This window comes from Danio rerio, chromosome 14 (assembly GCF_052040795.2).
Source record: "Danio rerio strain M-AB ecotype USA chromosome 14, GRCz13ab, whole genome shotgun sequence".
In the NCBI taxonomy this organism is placed as follows: domain Eukaryota; kingdom Metazoa; phylum Chordata; class Actinopteri; order Cypriniformes; family Danionidae; genus Danio; species Danio rerio.
In genome coordinates, this window is record NC_141034.1 from 41,718,139 (window position 1) to 41,742,130 (window position 23,992).

The 23,992-nt window shown below is 37.4% G+C and overlaps 1 long non-coding RNA gene across 2 annotated transcripts in view; it reads left to right on the top strand.

Moving 5' to 3' along the window:
- Window positions 1-23,992, top strand: part of LOC147834006 (uncharacterized) — a 98,593-nt gene that overhangs the window by 27,571 nt on the left and 47,030 nt on the right. Inside the window, exon 2 of one of the 2 annotated variants that reach the window (XR_015507775.2) lies at window positions 10,058-12,353. The exons of the other annotated variant lie outside the window; for it this stretch is intronic. This is a non-coding gene — a long non-coding RNA (uncharacterized LOC147834006). Of the gene's footprint in view, window positions 1-10,057; window positions 12,354-23,992 lie in introns of those variants that run through there. 2 annotated transcript variants of the gene reach the window in all.

The following is a 23,992-nucleotide window of genomic DNA, read 5'->3' on the forward strand; positions in this document are numbered from 1 at the left end:
ATGTATTATCAATGCAGTGAAACAGCATGTAACCTGATAAATTTAGTTAATAGTTTTATAGCTTCACCCCATGTCAAATTATTAGGAAAATGTAAAATCCATTGTATTGCAGGGGCGTTGCTGGCCTGTATGGGCCCTGTGACAACATTCTGGTGGTGTAAAATAGTAATAGTAGTTGAATTATTGCACGAAAAATAAATACTTTGATATATAAATACAGTTAGGTCCATAAATATTTGGACATTGACACGATTCTAACATTTTTCGCTCTATACACCAACATTCATTCATTCATTTTCTTGTCGGCTTAGTCCCTTTATTAATCCGGGGTCGCCACAGTGGAATGAACCGCCAACTTATATAGCAAGTTTTTACGCAGCAGTTGCCCTTCCAGCTGCAACCCATCTCCGGGAATATACACCAACATAATTAATTTGAAATGAACAAGATGTGCTTTAACTGCAGACTCAATTTGAGGGTATTTACATCCCTATCAGGTGAATGCTGTATGAATTACAACAGTTTGCATACATGCCTCCCACTTGTTAAGGGTCCAAAAGTAATTGGACAATTGGCTTCTAAGCTGTTCTATGGCCAGGTGTGTGTTATTCCCTCATTATTTTACAAGGTACTATATTACAAGATACTATTTTATCAAGTCAGTTTTAAGTGCATTTTAAAGGCTTAACTTGGTAATTAGTTTAAATAGGCAATATTTAAACAAATAGACAAATTGTTGTATATTGATAGTTTGTTCTGTAGACAATTGTAAAAAAAATAAAATAAATAACCTAAATGGATTAAGAGGTTGATCACACCTAATGCACTTTTTTGCGTTGAGGCGCATCTTTTGAATGGTTTACTAACGGCCGCAAACGTTTTACGTCCTGCGTATGTGCCTTGCACTCTTTGTGTTTTAACCAAATTTAGCATCTTATGTTTTTACCGTTGTGCACTGTGCCACGGAATAAAAACGTATTATGTCAGTTTGTGCGTCTCTTTCATTCTCCAATCAAATGACAGCAGATGGGGGCATTTCGTTGAGGTGACAGCTGTGCTTGTGTTGTCTAGACTACTACTGAGACTTTTAAAGATGGAGAAGAGACTAGTGGTTGCTGTTTTAAGTTATATCACAATATTATTAAATATTACAATTATAACAATATCAACAGCAACACTCATATAAAATACACAGCTGATTCAGTTGTTTCCTAGAGACACAAAGTACACCACACTGCTTTTTTTTTTTTTTTTTTTCTCATCAAAAAATGCAGTGTGGTGCACCTCACATTTTTTGAATGTGAAAGCGCATTCGGTGTGATTGGCCCCTAAAGGGGGCTAATAGTTTTGACCATAAAATGGCTTTTAAAAATTAATCTGCTTTTATTCTACTGACCTTTTTTATTCAAAACAGACATGCACATGCATAAATACTAACAATATACTATTCTAATGAATGCTTCTACTAAAAATTGTAATACATAAAGAGCATAAATTGGTTTTAACAGCATTAAACAGAATAACCTCCACCATGTCCAAACTAGAAAAGAAATTCACATGACATGATTACTATAACTAAAATTAAAAACAAAACTTAATATAGCTCATTCAGTAATATATCAAAAAGACTATCATATTAATAACACAAAAAAAAATAAACACTGTGAGTCTATGCCCTAGAGGTGGATATTTATTCCATGGCAGAGACCACACGCTAGACGAACATGCTAATTGTAAGTGGCAGTTGCACACACAGTGGGAAGGATTAGCTGTAAGAGCTAGTTATGACTGATTATTCTGGGATATCAGGCTTTGGAGAATTTTAAGGAGGACAGTGGGGATTTGCATAATGTGGGTAAAAACATTTTTATAAGTTATAAAGCGCAGTGGAGCTCACAGTCTACGGGGTCAAGGTTGCAGGATGCTTGATTTGGAAGGTTGAGTTTGTAATTGACAGGAAATTTGTAGTCAATTTTGACATCACTCATGGGATGAGAAGTTTGTTGATGTCAGAAGGACGTGAAGGACTTTCTTTTAGATGTCGAAGCCTTAAATGAATTACTCAATCTGTCTCTTCTTTCTCACTGTACTGCAAAATTGCAATTCAATAACAAATAAGAAGGCTGTTTTGTGGATTTCTGAGTCCCATAAGTGTTTTCATCCCGTCCACTAAAAAAAACAAACCCAATAGAGGGCCCCGAAGACAACTAGAATGACCCTTATTGTGTTCATCAATAAAAGGAAAGAGTTTGTGTTTTCATCTTTTTTTTGCTGCCACACCTCAAGATCTAGCTTTTCTCAAGGGATATTAACTTGAATGTTCAGCTGTTGAGAGACTACTTGTTTTTACTCAGCAGAGAGGCAGGGGAAGTGGAGAAAAAAAAACTGTCATTAAGAATACAGTGAGATGTCAGAGTTTAATATGTCCTGAAGCCATGTCAAGGTTGTCAGGGGTAATGAGTGTAAACTGTGAACTGAGACAGGCTTGGAGTCAGTGGGGAAGGGGAAAACTGTGCTTCCCCATACGGTTTTTTCTAAGATGTGCATGCTAGGCTTTTATTTCAGTCTGCTGAAATGAGTGAAAAATGCTGTTTTTGTTTTTTCGTATTGAGCGTCATGTAGAAAATCAGAAAAATGTAGAAAATCAGAAAATGGTGGAGCAGATGGACAACGGGACCATGTATTTTTTATATTTTGTTATATATATATATATATATATATATATATATATATATATATATATATATATATATATATATATATATATATATATATATATAGTGTGTCTAGCATTAATGTTATGTTGTAGTGAGAACATGTACAAGGATGTAAACAACGGGAAATGCTGTTTGGCACCTTTAACAATTGAGCTACAAATATTAACTACATATATTGTGCCGATTTTGGTTTATTCAATTCACTTATACTGCATGTCTTTGGTCTGTGGAAAGAAAATGGGTACCCGGGGGATTCTTCAAGGTAAAGATGACTAAGGAAAGGAAATGTATGTGTGTTTGGATTCGACTGATAAGTAAATCATATGATAGTTAATTTGGGACCAGCCATGGTCAATCATAAGCAAGTGATTCTCTTGAAATTAGTTTCAAGAGTTCACACTTAGATATGTTGATGCTAATAACAAGTCTGGCATGCTGTTCCGGAAGATAACCCTGAGGGCACCCGCCTAGTAAATAAGCATATTCGGTGGCCTGAGATCGGGTAGATCTTCAGAGCTCCCCCATGGTAAATGGAAGAAAAGAAGGAAAAGGGGTGAAAGGGGGGATTCTTTCATAATGCAGATAAGGTAGTAGGGTGAATTTGGTATTTTTTATTGTACGCTTGAATCAATCTGATTGGATCATTGCTAATTACAGATGTGAGACCAGCCACAATCAATCATGTTATGTGCTCCTCTAAAAAAAAAAAAAGTTTGTAAAAAAGTTTGTAAAACTTCGCTTTTAATTAAACTTTTTCATTTGAATCAGACTTAATTGTTGAATCAATTTTCTAGTCATTTCAACATCATACATCAACATTTTATAAGTAAAAAAAAAAAAAATTAAACCTACTTAAAATAAGTATATTTATTAAAATAAATAACCTGCTTATTAAAATAAGTATAGCAGCATATAAAACTTTGTTGTCATGGCGTTTTGACAGGCATTTTTTCACAGTTCAACTGAATTGTCAAAGTATTTATATGCTGTTCTTCTGTTCATATACAGTTACAAATATGCAAGTGGATGTTTGCAGTCTACATGTGTTGGTCCCCTTGATAAAAAAAGTGTCTGTCAAATAATTAAATGGAAATGGAAAACAAAAATTATATTTTTGAAATGTTTTTGCTCTCAGATGATGATATCAGTATAACATATCTGTGAAAAATACATGGAGAAAAATGCAGAATGCAAGCGAGAAATGTAGATTTATTTATTGGATAAAATTATTAACAATTATACAGACTCAGACTCTCATTGTGCCAGTTGTTATAAAAGGAATGGTATGACCACATGATGGCACAGATGATTAACCTCTCATGTGAGACTATGAAGGAACAGAACGTTGAATATGCATGGTTTTTGTCAGCAGCTATTCAGACTGAATGTGTTTTTGCATTGAAAACCAGGGGCAGAGGAATGGGAGAAATGCAAGGTTATGAGACACAAACTTCTTTCAGTTTGAGCACTGTACTTGCAGACTGCTGTTTGATTCGTGAGGCGCTGTAAAAGATGAAAGAAGACACAAGCACAATGGTCAAACAATGGTTTTTATACATATAAAAACAATAGAAAAGCAGCACAGCGGAAAGCAGAAACCTGTAGCTACTATTTTCTGTTTGATATTTCATGTTTGCACGACGCTGATGGACTGAAAGGTGCTAGTGTTTTTCTTTGACAAAACATTCTCTGCTAATTGTTTGATATTTAATTGGATTGGACTGGATTGAGCTCAGCAAGAGTTTGGCTTTGAAATCCATGAGTTTGTCAAGACTGGAAAACCTCGGCTTTGAATTAACACAATCCTGTAAAGTCAATGAGCGCTGTGGCAACGGTAATCATTTAATCAATTAATTAAAAAAACAAATTGCACACTTATCACAGTCTTATCAAAAGATGTTTTAGTCTAATAATCATAAGCCAGTTTGTAAAACAAGAAACGTAAATTGGTGGTCTGTACACCTCCAGGCACACTAAATCCAATTTACCACAGGAAATGAGATATTCCCATTTATTCTAATTTGGGCATGCATTGTGCCCACCCATCCCACCTCTTATCTCTCCACCTCTTAGTAGTTTTTCACTTTATTCTGTCCATTCAGGCCAGGCTTGAGTGATGTTAGATAGAGCATATCTGTTGGCTTCTGTGTCCATTTCGCTATAAATGGCTCGTGGCAGTGTCCTAAGAGAAAGAGAGAGAGGATAAAAACACTTCATTGTTTTCCTTTAATCTCCTCATATTTTAATGGAGCAACTTCAAAAGGATTTTCAGTGGCTAATTTGATCCTGCCCTCAGTTCCAGTAACTGGCATGTTCTAAAGATGAAAGACAAGGGAGAGCCAGGCAGTGTCAGTGACATCAACCTTAGACTACTGAGGACAGAGATTAAGTATATTCTGAAATAAAGTATATTATTAGTGCACATTCCCAGATAAAAGAATCCTATATTCTAAACTAGATTCAGCCAAAGAGCAGTAATAAGTGTGTTCAGAAAACTTTCAAATGCATCTTTGTGAGGAAGCTCAGATGATTTAGAAGTAAATCGTTCTCCTTGATACTTTTGTTTTAATTTTCTGGTAAAGTGGGTATTTGTTTGCTTAAAAGGTTTAGTTCACCCAAAACTGAAAATGATGGTATTATTTGCTCAGCCTCATGTTGAACCAATATCTCCGAGACATTCGTTCACTTTTGGAACATATACTAAGATGTAGCAATGCAGTCTCGAGACATTTAAAGTCCAGAACAGGAACCAAAAAACATGATCAAAACATTCCATGTGACTTCAGTGCTTCAGTTGTATTCATATGAAGCTCCAACTGTAATCATACAAAACTCTTTTGTGTGCCAAAAAAAAGTAGAAATGGCTTGGTTCACCTGTGCCTTGTGTGTAGAATTGTGCATGCTTTTATTATGGGTAGTATGCTTCTGAATCTTATAGCAAAATGTTTCACAGGCTGTAGTAAATGCATACCCTGATAAAAAAATAAATTGATTAAAAAAAAAAAAAAAAAAAACTCTTATATTTTTTATTATTATTTTTATTTTTAAAATTTTTTGTTTTTTTGTTTTTTTGTGTACAAAAGTGTTCTTGGTGCTTCATTTGATTACAGATGAACCACTAAAGTTGCACAGAATGTTTTTGCTTCTTTTTCTGGACTTTAAACATCTAAGAACATCTAAGGAGCTCTCAGATTCCATCCATTAAAAGAATTTGGTAAAAAAATTTTTAACATAATATATTAACTACAGCACAGCACTTAAAACGTAAATAATCAATGATGTAGGTTGTCTTGGTGATCCATAGCAATAGACACGAGGATTCTATAAACAGTTGTTTTAGCTTGTGTAGTCTGTCACAGTGGATGACAACCAACATCACATCTGGGATGCTTCACAATGTCTTGAAAAAAGAGCTGTCATGTTAATCTTTTGCTCCTCCATCACACCCAAGACATTGACCAATAGAAGCACAGAAGTTTTCATTTTGATATTAACAACTTAATAGACATGCGTCATGTGGCTGCATATTTATATGACCGTCATCTTTACTGTATGCATATTTATAACAAAACGGAGCCTATAACTTTACTGCCTCCTTTCATTTTCAGGAAAAATATAAAAGAGACTGTCTCTTTCACTGAATATCAGCTTTAAGAATCAATAATGGTCATTCTAAAAGTATAACAAATAATAATTTTATACATTATAGAAAATAAAGGCAAGCAGTCAGTTAATATGCTGAATCAGTGTATGTGGTTACATAAATTAATATATTAACTTATCTTTGCACTCAGCCAAACACATTACCTGAGAACAATAGATTATTAAGACCAAAGTCGGAGAATTTGTTGTTAGATATAGACAACAAATTCAATTCAATTCAATTCAGCTTTATTTGTATAGCGCTTTTACAATGTAGATTGTGTCAAAGCAGCTTCACATAAATGGTCATAGTAACTAGAACAGCAGTCATTACAAATTATAATGAGGATGTGGATCGTTTTCATTCTAAAATTCTGTTTTAAAACTAAAACATCATTGTAAACGGGGTCTGAAGTGGTCACAGTGACCCGAGTTCGATTCCTAGCTCGAGGTCCTTTGCAAATTCATCCTTTCTCTCTGCTTCCCACACTTTCCTATCTGTAATCTTTACTGTCCTCTTTTTTTTGTAAGGTGAAAACCCTGAACCCTCAAAAAACATATAGTGGTGCTACTAGGTTGGTTGAATAAACAACAAAACTATTTGTTGAAATATGGCATATCTTTATGATGTTTTCAGGTGAAAACATCCATGAAAAGTACACGTTTGGTAGCTAATCTAGTGTGCATCTCAACTAAGAAGATGAAGTATTAAAAGGCTAAACCAAACATTGTTAAAATAAATGGCTGACAATGATAAATGGCGATAACACATGAAACTGAAATGCAATACTGACATAAGTAAGTGTAATATTTTGTTAAGAACACTGCATCGTCATCAACACACAATGGATGTCATTAGGGATCCATCTGTTGCTTCCTTTGTTGCATTAAAAGTGAAAGACACATTTCAAAGCCAATTGGGACTGTCTCGATCACCACAGTGACGCAATCAGACCTTCGAAGGATTTAGCCTTTGAATACAGCTCAGCAGTCAAGAAAATCTTGATTCATTTTCTCCGTAGGAAAATAGATTTTTTAACAATAACTGATAAGCCTTTGAAGAGAGACATGTTGTGAGCTCAGAGGTTGTTAATCGATTCCATATGCTTCTGTTGAACCCATTTCTTTGCATTAATTCAGTATTTTTAGTCACTTCTTAATGACATCACCCACATCACTGAGACAGCAGGCGATAATTGGTTGAAAAACAATGTGTGACATGCTTCTTGTTTATAACATGACAAAAACTGCATAACCAAACACATAAAAATGTTAGTGATTATGCTAACTAAAATAATGCACATTTTATTATGTGTGTTGTATGCTCTGTGGTATGAACATTATGCCACACACATTGTCAATTTGAGCTGAAGTTTTATTGAATGCGAATATCCCTCTAACGCAGCACACATCGCCCACATTTTCACGGAATTAAGGATTTGTTCAACACACATTGTCTAAATTTGCAGCATGAAAATCGTGAATGACAGGTTATTAAAACAAAACAATGCTTCCCTGCTATATTGCATTGTGATGATCCATTCGTTATTTTGCATTCAGAGGTTAGCTTCCTGTTTTAATTGTTCGAATGCTGGGGAAAGTGCTTTCGTTTACATAGGTATCCATTTTTTGTTTTTTTTCAAAGGGTGATGAAAATTACTGGTCTAACGATGCCACATTGTCATAAAAAAGAGAAGCAGATGCATCTGTGATTTCAATAAAATCAAATCAGTGGTGCCTATTGAACTGTAGCCTTGAGTAAGCTGTAATTTTAAACTCCCAAACTCTAAATTCCAAAATAAAGCCGGTGAAATCCTAGGCTATAGAATGGGTCTTTCCCACCAACCTATTCAAGTAATAAAACAGCAAATTGCATGGAAATAAGCCAATTATGACAATAAGCCCCCCCTCACACATACTTAATCCCGCTTGTCTTGGGGATAACAAATTTAGCATTTTTTTTCTTAATAGGGTCTAAACCAGTCATTTTGCACAGAGCAGTAATTTCAATAGTTCTTTCAAAAAAAAGGTACTTTCTCTTAAAACACCTCACTGCCTAGTCCTGAAGCAATTTGTAGGCTGTCAATATATATTTGGGTCTAAGACATACGAAGACAGAAAGGGAGAAAGGAGCAAGATCAAGTGAGTTAGAGAGACGGATGGATTGAAAGAAAGAGAAAGAAGAGGAAATGGAGATGTCCTTAAAACGTCACTGTCTGACCTTGACGGTCTACTTTTCAGTACATGTTACAATCTAGACAAGTTAAAAGCAAGATGTGGCAAGAACAAACTTCTCTGAGATTTAAATGAGTTGCCGCAAGTGTTTACAGTGTCTGTGTCAGTTGAATCGGGGGTTGTTAATTCATGTTCTGACAGCAGACAAAACCGCTGCACTATATACACGTAGGCAGATTTAAAAAGCAAGGCATCAAGAAGAAAATTTTTTTTTTAGAAAGTGCATTAAAATCATGCACTCCGTTATTTATTTATTTTTTAAGGTTTTAAGTACAGATGACAACATTGTTAAAATGAATGCTTTCCACATCACTTAAAAAATATATAATAATAATAAAAATATGTATTATTTATGTATGCCAGATAAGGTTGGGTACTGAAACCTAACCTATATAACCGGTGTGCACCGGACCGAATCAGCATATGAGTTCCGGTGCCTAATTTCAGTGCCACTGGTGCCGTGATAAGAACATAAGAGGGGTACATCAAAAGCACGATAGATATGCGTTACATCATCTCATTCAGTCATTCTTTAATCAGGGGTCGCCACAGCAAAATGAACCGCCAACTTATCCAGCACATGTTTTATGCAGCAGATGCCCTTCCAGCTGTAACACATAACTGGGAAACACTCACACACAATCATTCACACATAAATACTACTGACAATTTAGCCTACCTAATTTACCTATACCGCATGTCGTTTGGAAACCGGAGCACCTAGAGGAAACCCATGTGAACATGGGGAGAACATGCAAACTCCACACTGAAATGCCAACTGACCCAGCTGAGGCTCAAACCAGGGACCTACTTGCTGTAAGGCGTCAGTGCTACCCACTGTGCCACTGCACTGCCCCCATTACATCATCTGTAAACATTTCATTGTAAACAGCTTTTGAAGGATATGTACACCATTTGCAATTTTAGCCGTTTGTTCTTGTTGCTTAGGGAATGCACGCACATAGGCAACACGCGCTGTACACCGCATTAGGTGAGCGACTCCCTTCAGATTCATCAGTACGCATGATCGCGTTCATTAAATTTGCTTAAACTCAACAATCTAAAGTATGGCTATATTTTACAAGCAAGGATTCTAACACGGTACGGTGAAGCAGATGCTTTACACAAGTTCCGTGTAAGTGGGTAAACACGTCAAACTTAATGAAACATTTGAGGGCACATAGAATCAACTCAAGTGTAACGCAGAGGAATCACACAATAGCAGTGCGATATCACACTCGTGGCAGTGCAATATGGCTGTATATCGTCACTGGGGGGACACTAAGGCATGCCTCCCACTAGTGCTGATGTGAAGCCATATCACACTGCTACTTGTGTAATATTGCGTTTCTACAAAAGTTTGACGACATAATCGTGCATATAAAAATGAAAATCAAACTTAAAGAGTCTCAAAAATTAGAATTATTAATTTATAAACTAGTTTTTTTTCTTAATTCCGGGAGGAGGCCTTGGGGAAGACCCAGGACACGCTGGATGAACTATGTCTCTTGGCTGGCCTGGGAATGCCACAGATCCCCCCGGAGGACATGGGGGGAAATGTCTGTGGAGAGGAAAGTCTGGGGTTCTCAGCTAAGACTGCTGCTCCCGTGACCCGGCTCTGGAAAAGCGGACACAAATAAGATGAGATTTTTTTTCTTGAATCAATAAATGTTCTAATAGTATAGTCACACAGACTTTTTTTTCAGAATCTTTTCTCACTTTTTTTCTTCACTTTTTTTTTTTACATATTTCATACTTTTTTCATAATTTATATTTTCATTTTCTTTTTGTTTCCCAGGGATGGGTTGCGGCTGGAAGGGCATCCACTGCGTAAAAACTTGCTGGATAAGTTGGCGGTTCATTCCGCTGTGGCGACCCCAGATTAATAAAGGGACTAAGCCGACAAGAAAATTAATGAATTTTCTTTTTGTTCTTTAATATGCACAGACACTAGTCCATATTGTGATTAGAAATGATAAAGAACCAAATCTCCTACCACAGCTATGCTTATGATGCGCAGATCTACTTAGCCTTATTGCATAATGACTACAGCCTCATTGACACCCTTTGCCAATGCATTGATGAAATGAACAGTCGATGTGCCAAAACTTTCTTCAGTTAAAGTGTAAACTAAAGTCATTGCATTTGGGAGCAGAGATGAGGTTCTTAAGGTAAATGCATGCCTTTGGTCTAAGGGTCAAACAACTAAAAATAAGGTCAAGAATCTTGGTGTGATTCTGGAGTCAGATCTGAGTTTCAGTAGTCATGTCAAAGCAGTGACTAAATCAGCATACTATCATCTTGAAGACATTGCAAGAATTAGATGCTTTGTTTTTATCAAGGACTTAGAGAAACTTATTCAAGCTTTTATCAGCAGCAGGGTGGGTTGCTGTAATGGCCTTCTCACCAGCCTTCCCAGAAGAGGTCAGTGAATTGCAGCTCATCCAGACTTCAAAAACGAGTGTTTTTCATTGCTCCATAGGCTTGAGCTACAGAAATGCACATGTAAATTGAAACATATTTGAATTGATTCGAATTTTGATCAACTTAAGAATACTCTTACATAACCACTCGTATGCATTTAAAGGAAGGGCTGTCTGTGGGTTTTAAAGCTCATGCCGACAGATCACTTTTAGCTCCCACGTTAAACTAACAGAGCTAAATCAATTGGTTCAATCTGCAGTCTTCAGTCAGTGCTTGATTAATTGACCGAGGCATGAAAGGCCAGGACAGGAACTAAAAACATTCTGTTGAAGTCGCCTTGAGAAGCAGGATTGAAAAGCGGCTATATCCTGATCAACTAATGAGATGCATTTACTTCTCTTCCTATCTGGAGACTACAGAGGTCAAGTTGTTAAGACTACAATACCCAGATGGAAATTGCTTGGAGTGGACTCGAGGCAACTGCTGATGGTTTGTATTGGCCTTGACCTTGAGTCCAATGCCGGCAGTCTCAGGTGTGCTTAGGTTAGAAAGTCAAAGGCTGGCCAACAGTTCAGTATTGAGGCGTCTGTCTTCATGACCTCCACAATAGTAACGATTTGAGAAGTTGTCAGGGTTGCACACGTCATCTAAAGTCAGGTCGATTTTCAAACATTTCATATATGTGCCGCGATAAAAGTTGTTTGCGTGCTTAACACTTCCATCATTAAGGCACAGATGTTCCCCACAAGCTTTTGTCCCGTTTCTACTCTGCTTTCAAAAGATAACGCAAACAACATCGGTGTGCTCCAGATTCTTGTTTATTAGCCGTTTGTATCTGTATTTTACGTCACGTCGGATTAAACATGCATATGTGTTTTTGTAGGTCTTTACTTGCTGTTTTTCAGTCACATGGTATTAAGAAAAGAAATGGCTTAGTGCTAGCCCGCTTAATCCACGGGTTGCCATTATGTACGGTGGCTGAATGCCAGCTGAAGGGAAAGGGGTGGTGAATGCTATCTAATGTGCGGGATTTTCTTTAGATTAACTGTTTGTGCATAGGAGAGTTTAATCCCGCTTTTGCTGGGGCAACAGACAGAGGGAGCGTGTGATATAGCATGCTGAGTGTGTTTATCACAACTGCTGGTAAACTGTCTGATTTGGTTTTGAAAAACAGGGATTTCTCAAAACATGATTGTTTACTATTGTAATTCATATAACGGGGTTAAATGAAAAATAACACAGTCTTACGGTTAAACCATCATTGCATTTCACAGCTGTAAATAGTGGATTTTTAACTCTGGTATATACAATTTTGGATTTCTGTTCATAAATCTTAAAAAAAAAAAAAAAAAAAAAAAAACGATTTCAGCATGTAGGACTTTTTTACACAGCCTATTTTTCTTCTTCAGAGTTGCATTCAGAGCTGCGTGGTGTTGGAGCCGTGCTGATCAGCATCCACACACCACATTTTTATTGGGAGTGTTAAAAAGAGAGTGCCAAAAAAACATGCTGATCGACAAGAAAGGCGATATATTATTTGGTATGCCCTCAAAATAGGCATCTACACACTCATTTCAGTGCAGACAGCCTTTTAGAACTTGGTTTTGGGCATAGTGTTGATTATGAAAAAGTCCACAAGCTTCAGAACAATATCAAATGCACTTTAAAATTATGTCTGTATTATTGTAGACTAAGGGGCCATTCAGTTTGTTATTGCCTGTGAAATTGTAACGAGGGTAGTGCAATAAAAAATGCAAGGTTTTGGCCATGTTGAACTTACTTTGAACTACTATTAAGTTAGTTTTAAGAGCACTTATAACATAGTGTTGCGTGTGTGTATACGGGCCATTGAAATTTATTGTTATAACAATGAAAAACAATGGATGTCATGTGCTTGCCAATGATCATTGCAGATTTAACTTCAGCAATATCTATTCAACATTAACCAATATAAGATTTTGACAGCTGAATTGATATATCATTATAGATGGGCATAATTTATTATTTTCATTTTTTTATCTAGATTAATCTCACTGTAAATAAGAGTGTCGCATTAACGCAGCATGTTATTGCCGATAACGGCCTACCCCTATATATTATATTTTAAATAAAAATTTTTGACCAATAGTTTTAGTCTAAGTTTTAAATTTTAACAAAATTGCATGGGTGGTGGTTGGTCTTTCAAACAACAGTTGACCAATTAGTTATCTGCTGTACTTGGCTGAAGTGAAGTTGGGTGTAGTCAAGCTAGTGCTGGGCCATAAAATCAATATCAGTATTTATTGGCTGCACACCATTGTCAGTATCGATAAAAAAATTAACAATAAAAAATCAGAAGCGCTATAGTTTTATAAAAAAATGTGGGTGCTGAGAGCTCCATTTCCAAGGGAGGCACAATTGGCACACACGTCACACGCGCACATTTTCCAGGTAAACCTAGTTGAAAAACATTTGAACTTTTCTGAGAGCCGCCAGTGAACCATGGTTTTTGTAGGTAGTACTAACACATCTGCTTCACACTTTGTATGGAATATGCACATTTCAGTAATAACAGTAGACTAATTGCCTCAGACAAACACAGCACTCCTGAACACTGCAGTGCTTTGCACTTTTCTCTATAAACTTGTATCTGAGCTGCAGCAATGGTTTGTCTGCTTGTCATCCTCTGAGAAAACGGTGGATGGTCGCCTAGTTACGAGAGATGCCATAGAAAATGGTGAAGGAAACCACGTGCTCGTACTTGTCTTTTCAGGTCAGAAAAACAACACATGCTAAAATGAGTACTGTATAGCAACAGTGAGGGGTTGTAAATAAAAAAAAAAAAAGATGTAAGGATGTCGCTAGAGTGGCTTTTTGGTTTCTTTTCTTGTGCATCCCAGCCTCTAGCTCCTCATCTGAAATATTTATTTTATTTATTTTATTAACATAAGGGTTAATTTAGTTATTCAACTTCACAATTTGTAATGTTGCAGGATATATTTGAATAGTCATGGCTGGTACCTTTACTTGAAAGCTCAGATTTGATCATCAGAATTTGTTTTGTTTAGAGAGTTTGAGGTTTACTCTTATTATTATTCACTTATTACAGATGTTAAACCACCTTTACCATTGCACACACTTTGTAACATTGTATTTATCAAGTTTAAGAGTTTCTTTAACAATTATGTTTATTTTATTATAAAGAGATGAGCTATTTTGTATAAATATTTTTGTTTTTGACTATTGAAACTGTTTGCCTTCGTAAAGATGGTAAATTAAAATTGTGAATTAAAAGTGGTTCAATAAAAAATCACAATATTCCTAAATTTATTGTTTTCCCAGTGATGGGTTGGAGCTGGAAGGGCATCCGCTGCGTAAAACATATGCTGGATAAGTCATTCCGCTGTGGCGACCCCAAATTATTAAAGAGACTAAGCTGAAAAGAAAAAGAATGAATGAGTGAATTGTATTGAATTGTTTCTAATGTATTAAAAATATTCAATAATTATCTATACCAAATGATATGAAACATATTATCATGATAATTTTTGTTTGCAACATCCCCCAGCCCTATAAGTCAAGCCATTAAAATGCTCAAAAGTGCAACCTATTAGCACATACACAAAAGACACTGGTCAACAACACTTCTCTGGTGTGATTTTGACAAGGCCTTTACATTGTCAGTTTGCTCAATATCGATAAAAACTTAAAAGGACAATCTTGTTGGTCCTTAGAGAGGCCTGGTTTTATCGATGGTGCTGTGAAATAATTTGATAAGTTCTCAATTCAGCAACTCAAGCAGAGAATGGTCTCTATGAGTTTGAACTAAGACTGACATCAACACAATGGCCCCTTTGCATGCCCTCACATTTGCTTCATTCAAGGCACAAACTTTATACTTCAACATGACCTAGATCTGAATATTACATGCAGAAGTCCCTTGAGAGAAGGATCCAGAGTAATAGCTCTCACTTTATCCCTCCCTCTCTTTCCACTTTTCCTTCCATTTCTTCTTTCACAATCTCCAAATCAGATTACTGATGACATATGCTGCAGCCATTAAGGTCACACACACGGCCTGAGGGCCCTTATGCCACCAGAACAGCCGTCTGGAGAACTAGTGCACACACACACATACACACTCACACACATACACGCAGAGCACATCCTCCCATCTGCTTGAGCATGTTCAGTCAATCAGAAAAGCATTATACTTCTTGATTTACATGATACTGCTGAGGGAAAGTATTATGAGGAAAGATAAGATCAAAAAGAATTATATTTTCTGATCGTAAGTCCTTGTTTTGACTAACAGGACTTGGTTTACTCATAATGCCGGTGGATAAGAGTTTTGAGATTTACATTTGTGTGGTCTGGCAACTCAATGAGGAGATTTGGAGAATGACTAGGAAGCCGACAGGAAGTTTTAATGCCAGTTTGCATATAATGTGCATAATCTCACGTCAAGCGTAATCTAAAGCTGCACATTATTGTTCAAATGTATGGGGTCAGAAAGATTTTTACAAATGCATTTAAAATCAGCATTAAGTCGTCATGTGACTGCAAAGAAAATACATGCTCTAATGTTTTTGTTCATTTTTTTTATTTAGTTTTTTTTATTTTTTATTGCATGTTAAAATTTATATTTTGAATTTATTAAGTAATCTTGATTTTTTTTTACACACAGAAAAAGTGCACCACTTTCACTTCTCACCTAGTAAACAGTGCAATTAAAAGGTTTCTGAATTTTAACCCTTTTATTATTGACAAAGCAATGGTGTTTTAGTGGCCTGAAAACTAAAATTGGTGATTTTAGTGAACACTGGTGAACACTGACATCATGTGCATCAGTTCAGTCTATATGGCAATGAGTATGTTTGCATGGACACCAGTAATCTGATTTTAATACGATTAAGACGATACTCTGATTAGGAGTCTACCATGTAAACAGCGATTTTTGATTAAGTCTGGTTTGTTTATAAACTAATTTCTAGAGGTTCATGTGCTTATGATTGATCACGGCTGGTCCCGCATCAGGTACGCATATTGCGCAAATCAGATCAATTCTGTCTCACTATAAAAAAAGTTTCCTTTTCAGTCATCTTCGTCTTGGAGAAACCCCCTTCCACCGCTAATCCTCCTCTTTTTCAGATAGGGTGACTTGGCAGCCCAGTGTACTGTTGCCTCACAACAAGAACGCCACTGGTTCACACCCTCACTGGGCCAGACGGCGTTTCTGTGCAGAGTTTGAATGTTCTCCCAGTGCTCGCATGGGTTTTTGCCGGGTTGCCCAGTTTCCTCCCACCTTCTAAAGACATACATCATAAGTAAATTGACTAATCCAAAGTGGCATCTTAGGACAAACTCTTAGCTAGCTATTCCTAACAAGATCACAAGCAGGGGAGTTCTCGAGACCTACCTGAGCTTAAAATCTCCTTTGGCCCTTCAAACGAGGGGGAAAAATATTCTGAGCTCAGGGCTCTCTCCCAGGACAGCATGCCAAACATGCTTTATTGTTAATCATCAGCTAAGTGTGAACTCTTGAATTTAATCCAATTAAGGTCATAATCGGATTAGGCAGAGATCTGATTAAGACATGTGGAATATGCCAATTCTGGTTGCATTATTGAAGTGGAATACAGACAAGTAAACACCTTAATCAAGCTATTACCATCATGTAGGACTTTCCGCTGTGTTTTGCGATAGCATAGTCTATACACTCATGGATGTCATGGATATTATTCTCTGCACCTAACGACCACAGACACGTACAACATGAAATGCAGAGTTTGTTTTTTTCTCCCATTCAGCATGGGATTTCAAATTCCATTAAAACAACATGCCTTCACCAGTCCTTAATTCGTACACACATCAAATACCTCAGTTTGTCACAGGGGCATGAACAAAATGTACCTGAATAAAAGTAAAACGGCCAAACTGCAGTTAAAGCCGAAAAATGAAAAGTAAACACTCAAAATTACATGAAACTCTATAGGAAATGTGGATAATTGAATGATGTGTTATAACATAAAACAGGATCACGAAGGAAACCTTTACAAAGCAACTCATGTAAACACATTAATCATATTATTGTCTTATTCAGATTAAGGGAAATAATTTGATTATTGATGTCCATGTAAACTTAGTCACTGTTAGACTTTAGAAACACATTAAGTTGTAAACATTTCCTTTGACGGATTTCTGAAGAGTCATGTGAAACTGAATTCAGCTTAATTGTTTTATTTTTTTTAACTAAGAAGATATTAAAAATAAATTATATATTATCCTAATGATTTTTTGATCAAAAAAATTGCCTGAACATAAGAAACTTGCATACAAAATAATAATGATAAAAGCTGTACTAATCCCAAACTTTTAAGCAAAACTTTTTTTTTAGTATTAGTTAAAGTGAAGAAGAAGAAGCTTGCAAAGGAAAATGCATTGCTATAAAGGATTAGGAGTAAGTGGTAAAGTTAAAAAAAGCTTTTAGTTGCTTTGAATAACACATCCTACTGTGCACCAAGTTAATTTATCAAAGGAGAATCATGTCAGACTCGTAAGCACCGATATAACAACCTTGAAGGAGAGATTTTTCCCAGTCTAGGCCTGCAAGGCACAACAATCAACCCTCAACAAAACACGCAGTCACTGGAGCAAACCGCCCCTGAACCCCAGTCATAATAGATCTATTTTAGCGGGTGATGTTGTGATTTTTGAAGGCTTTGAATTCTTCCTGTCTGAGCCTTTTCTGCAACTTTCCTTTCATGGTCAGAATAAAGGAATTTAAAAGAGCAAGGACGAGCATCGCAGCATGAGTCTGAGGTGTGCTCCCTATTCTTCCTTCAAACGTGTAGTTTCACCAGGAAGAAAGGTGAAGTGCTCTTTTATTCGATTACAGTGTTTTATTGCTCTGGCTTTCTACAGTCTCAGCCATTCGTCTGCCTATTTAGGTAGAATGACATGAATATCTCGCCTCCCATAATACGACTGTCTGCGAGCCTTCTGATCAACAAATGTCAAAAGAAAAATCCATCCGCAAGTTCGTAAATAGATTATTGTGGATGATTGAAATGACTGACATTGTCAGTCAATGTTAGAACAAAAAATATGTGCGGCATCCCATGATGTTTATGGTGTGAAATGCAAGATAATATGTTTTCAATCCACTTGGGAATTTCGGGAATGCTGACTTTTTCACTTCAAATCGGCTCTGGACTTTGGAAACCCAGGTGTTTTGAAGCAATTGCCAATTTCCGTTAATAAACTAAACAATTTTTGTAAGTCGCATGTAAAATGGCAAAACAAATGGCCTTGACATTGTACAATCAGTCACAGGATGAAAATGGGAAGCATCAAAATGGCCATCAACATCTCTTGTAAGCTGTGTTAGGCAGTCCTGGGCCGTCTGACAGTCTTGGCAGCAACAATAGGAAAAGATCACCTGCATAGGTTATAATTATGCCACATTTCATAAACAGACACTTCTCTGTCAGCAGGTTAATAGTTGCAAATTGCATGGAAGCAGAGAATGGCGATCGTTATCATGTGTGGTACTGTGTGTGTGCGCGCATCGCAGACAGAGTGACTAGAAAAACATTGCCTGTCAGAGTGTGTTATACCTCAATGCAGGGTTGTGACGAACAAATAAAAAAAGTCTCAGCAAGCCACAGTGATACAACAAAATTATTATTATTATTTATTTATTTATTTATTCTTACATTTAATACATTTCTAACTAGGGTTGGGTTGATTGACGATGACATCCTCCACCCTGCCCCTGTCGCAGCAGCAACCCGCTTGTGAAAAATACACGCTTAGGCCCCGTTTACTCTAATACGTTAGATTATGGCATTTTGGAATGAAAACGATCCACGTCTACACTGGCATTTAATCTAGCACTTCTGAAAAGCCCTCCTTCCACACTATACTGCTGAAAATGCACATCATGTGACACACAAACACACACACACACACACTGGCATGCACTGCACCATGTGCGCACCTCTAAGGTCCAGGCAGTCAGCGGATGGTTTGAGTGCAAAACCCCAGAGAACAGAAACATCGGACAGTTTATCAAGGATGTACTGCTGGATCGCATCTCACTAAACTTGCTAAACGTGATATTTAATTAATCTGGTCTCTGTCTAACGACTCTTCAGTGTTTTGACTCGTATCAGGTAACGTGTCACAGTGTCAGTACACTATTTAGTCTTACGCTTTCACGCCTGTACTTTTTAGCAAATTTGTAATTTTAGCAAAGACATCAGATATTGTTGCTTGGTTCCTGTTGGTTGTGCACTTTTTTTTTACCAACCAAGTTTGTCAACACCATTTTAACAATACAATTCACTCTGCCTATTCAGTACTGCATGAAAAAGTGATTGACAGGTGGTAATTTATTTGTAACTTATCTTTATTTATTTATAATTTGGTTATGGGTAAAACAAAGAACATGCGGGTCAGGTAGTTAAAAAATTAAACAAAATTAGGCTACAAATAATTAAATCATTATGAATTAATTCATTATTCGTAAATAATTAATTCACCGCTGCTACGGCAACGATGCTTTGTCCATCGCAATGTTTCACATTGGACATCGTTCGATGTCAAATTGGTCGACATCACCCAACCATATTTCTAACCATTTAATTTACACTCGTGTAACCATGATGCTGTAAAATGTGTCAGGTTTAATATGAAAACTTTATTAGTTATTGCTTATCCTGCGACAAGTAAAGATTGAAGTGTTTAATTGTATGAAACGCTCCAAATTATTTGAGAGTTCATTCTTTTTTTTTTTTTTTTCCTTCGACTAAGTCCTTTTATTTATCAGGGGTGGACAGGGGAATGAACTGTCAACTTATCCAGCATATGTTTTACACAGTGGATGCCCTCCCAGATCCCCTCCCATCCATACACTTTTGCACTCACACTCATACACTGCAGCCAAATTAGTTTATTCAGTTAACCCATACCACATGTCTTTGGACTGTGGGGAAAATGGAGCACCTGGAGGAAGCTCACACAAACACTGGGAGAACATGTAAACTCCACACTGAAATGCCAACTGACCCAGCCGGGGCTCAAACCAGTGACCTTTTTGCTGTGAGGCGACAGTTCTAACCTCTGGGCCACCGCGCCGGCTGATTTGAGATTACACAACATATTTTTGCTGCTTTAATCATTGTTTATCCCCATATATATTTGCCCTTTGCCATCTGGATTAGAAAACTGTCACTTAATTCACTTGAAACTTCCCTGTTTATTGTAAAAGCACCTTAACATTAATTCATTGTATGTAATTCAAACAAATCCTTGAAGTCTGGAAGATCGTGAAGTGAAAAAACAATGACCAAGTTTTTTTTTTGGTTGACCCTACTCTTTTTACTGCATCCAGAAATACCGCCACAATAGCGCCAGTCACCATAGTGACAGCAGAATGACAAGCATTAAGCTCGCATTTATTTTGAGGTGCGTACCAAAATAATGGGCAGCTTTTTCCCAACATCTGCTTAACCCAGGTTAAGGACGGGGCTCCGCTTATGGAGTGACTGTTTGAGGATGCCAATGAGAGAGACATTACGCAAGATTGATGCTTGTCACTGCACATCTTTGTTTTAGCCTCTTGCGTCGATGTGTATGCACGTTTCTGTTTGTGTATATAAGAAGAGGAAACAATTGTGTGTGACTATGTGCGTCGCCCATGTCAGCAGTAATGAGGGATATTGTTTGCTGCCGTCTGTCACCTAATTAGAGTGACAAGGCCACCAGGGAGAGCCTTACAGAGAGGCAATGAGGAGGAACAGCGTGGGAACACGATAAACATAGACAAAATGCCAAAACCGCAGGGTCACATCTCACCTGCTATACCCAGCTCATTCCTCCCAATTCCCCACTCCGAGCATACGGAGACGGCCCGGAGACGACAGCCAGTGACAGAACTGCAGCCATCAGCATCCATCTGACCACCGCCACCGCCGCTAATGAATCAACAACCAGAAAGGCATCTGCAAACACTTGTTAGACGCGGCCACCAGATATGGTAACCTTCAGACGTCGCAATGGCATGGCCGGTAATGGGTTTTGGGTATATCAGCAGTCACCAACATTTCTGCTGTGTCTAATTCGGGTAATCCCAGTGCTGCCGCTACACACAGCATCTCCTATCAACATAGTACAAGTCATCCTGATGCAAACCGTCCCCGCAGATTCTCAGAAATGTGGCATCCCTCAGGTCTAGCCCTTGTTCGGGAGAGGGGCTGGAATCATGTGGACTATTGAACACAGATGCATGTGGTGACTTATTAATGTTTCTGAATCAATGGGCAGGATGGTTTTCACATCATTTTGTTTTGATATCTCCACAATTAGTAGATTAAAGCTTGTTGAAAATACATTTACTCTGCACGAGGCTATCGGCGCTAACTCAAGGGCTCAAGTTTGATGAAACTGTATTATCATATGGAAATGTGTTACAGTATATGAAAATACAGTGTCATCAAACTTGAGCCCTTGAGTTGGCGCCAATAGCCTTGTGGTATGGGTTGGCATTAATAGACAAAGCAGCAGACCGACTACATTGTTAAACATCAGAAATGTTGTTTTGGTCATTCCAAAATGCTTTAGCCACAGTGCTTTTTGAGCGTTGTCGAACTAGTTCTTAAACACATGTGATGTTTTGTGTAATGACACCTGTGGTCATTGTGTTCCCGCACTCAACAGAAAGGGCTGCAATTGGCTCTAACGATCAGGGATGCGTTTCCAAAAACCATCGTTAGCCAACTAAGGTCACAAGTTCCATCATTACTAACACAGTTTGTTGATTTGGTGTTTCCCAAATTCGCTGTTTTGGAGGTATAGTTAGAAACGTAGTTCCTGGCTGTGTTCCAATCACCGATACCACCGTTCTGGGCCTGTTGGTTAGAACATTTGTAGTGTGTCAAATTGTAAAAGTAGACCTTTCAAAAAACAAATAAACAGTATCCTACTAATAAAATAATAATAATAATAATAATCGTTATCATTAATATTATTAATAATTTTATTATTAAAGTAGGATTTTTTTATTACACTGAAGCCTGATAAAAATGCACATTTTTTAAAGGAAATTTCAAACGACTATTAAAGGTTTTTGCATCTGAACTCTTCATATTTTTTAACTAATATGGAAAGCGAGTGCATGTTTTCACCTATACTCATTGTTTTTTTTTTTTTTTTGTTTAAATGCGTATAAAACAATATAGTTTGTACAAAGAAATTGTAGGGTTCTTCTCTACAGAAGTCGTTACCACCCCATTTAGAGCATCACTATGGGCATTTTACGTTATAATAATGTGGTTCAAACAATGGATCTGCGACAGAGAAACAAAGGGTTTTGGAAAATACTTGTCACTACATCGTTCTTTTCCTAAACAATGCATCATACTATGATAGTACAGCTGCGAGTTACCTTGTTGTTTGGGAAACGCACCACTCTGGTGTTTTCCACTTTCATTTTTCCAATAGTAAAATAAGGGCTTGTGCTCGTTTTAAGTAACTACAGCTTTTGTGATCTGAAAATCACACCTTTTCAAATCGAGATTTTTGTTTAAAATCAATTAATTGTGCAGGCCAAGCTATTTATATAATAAGATGTGAATAAAAGAGGGTTAAACTTTGTAATTAATCTGTGTACTACATGGATAGAGCATTAACTGATCTATCACACCCATACTAATTTAGATTTCTTCATCCATAAATTGCCAAAATACTGATAATTCTATTTTATTGACTGAATTTTGTGACCATGTAAATCACCATCAGTCACAGGTCCCCTATACATTTTACCTTAAAACCCTTGGCGATAAAGAGACCCTCCGATATTCGCTGAAGGAAAGGAGAGTGTCATCATAACACTGCATTATGTTCTGCACAGTTTTATTGATTCTCATCATAGGTGCTTTTCTTCATTCATTTAATGGCTCTCCGTGGGAGGGCTTCATCATAATCAGCTTCTGATTAGAGAATCAATCACACAATGCCATCGACTACGGCTTTCTGGAGGTACTTTGTATAATAGGTTCGGAGGAGCCACCCCGGGCCGCACGCCGGAGATTTATTTGGCTGTAAAGCGTGAGTGACGGCGTCACCGTGACTGAGCGATGCTGTTGTCCCTGTATTGTAAACACAGACATCTCAAACGGCTCCAAATGACAGAGTCGGCCCCCGGGGAGAGGGAGGAATACGACGCGTGCCTTTAATCTCTAGTGGTGTCAAACTGCCTGCCTCTTCAAGAAACCATAATCCTATGCTTAGCGGGAGCCCTAAACGCACATTTCAAACACCTGTGTTCAGACAATAAACCAAAAGGTGTAGAGAAATGTGAATTTATGCAGAGGAGATAAACATCACACTTTCATGATGTGTCAAGATGAAGTCTGGGGGAATGAAGTGAAGTGTAATATCTTCTGCTTTACCGTTTTCTCAGCACCTCCTACTATATCTCCATCTCAGTTCAAGCACCAATCAGGGAGCTGCTCGGCAAAATTGGCCCTACTTTGTCCTTGTTTTTTTCATTGTCCTTCTACATACAAAGGGAATGCCCCTTCTCAGCAGTCCTGGCTACTCACCGTATAGCAAGGCAGTCTAAATCTTAAATAATAATAATAATAAAATAGGGTATGACGGGATGTCACAATATGAGCGTCTTTGAAAGGGAAGAGAACTGACATTCATTTCCAATTCCTTTTGGCTGCCCTGACAGAGCATTTCTCAGGAAGACAAATGAAGAATGGCCTCCGCCTGCCACTTTAAAGATATTACATGAGCCCACTCACATCAATCTCTCTCTCGTAGATCTGAAGCCTCCCTTCTGAGCCCCTCCTCTCTACTTTAGTCAGAGTTTCTCATTTCTCATGCATGGCTTCTGTTCGGTGCTCTCCCCTGTGCTTCCCTCTGCCTCGCTTTACTTCTCTCATGAGGCATGGGAGTAGATGCTTTTTCATATATACAGGGCT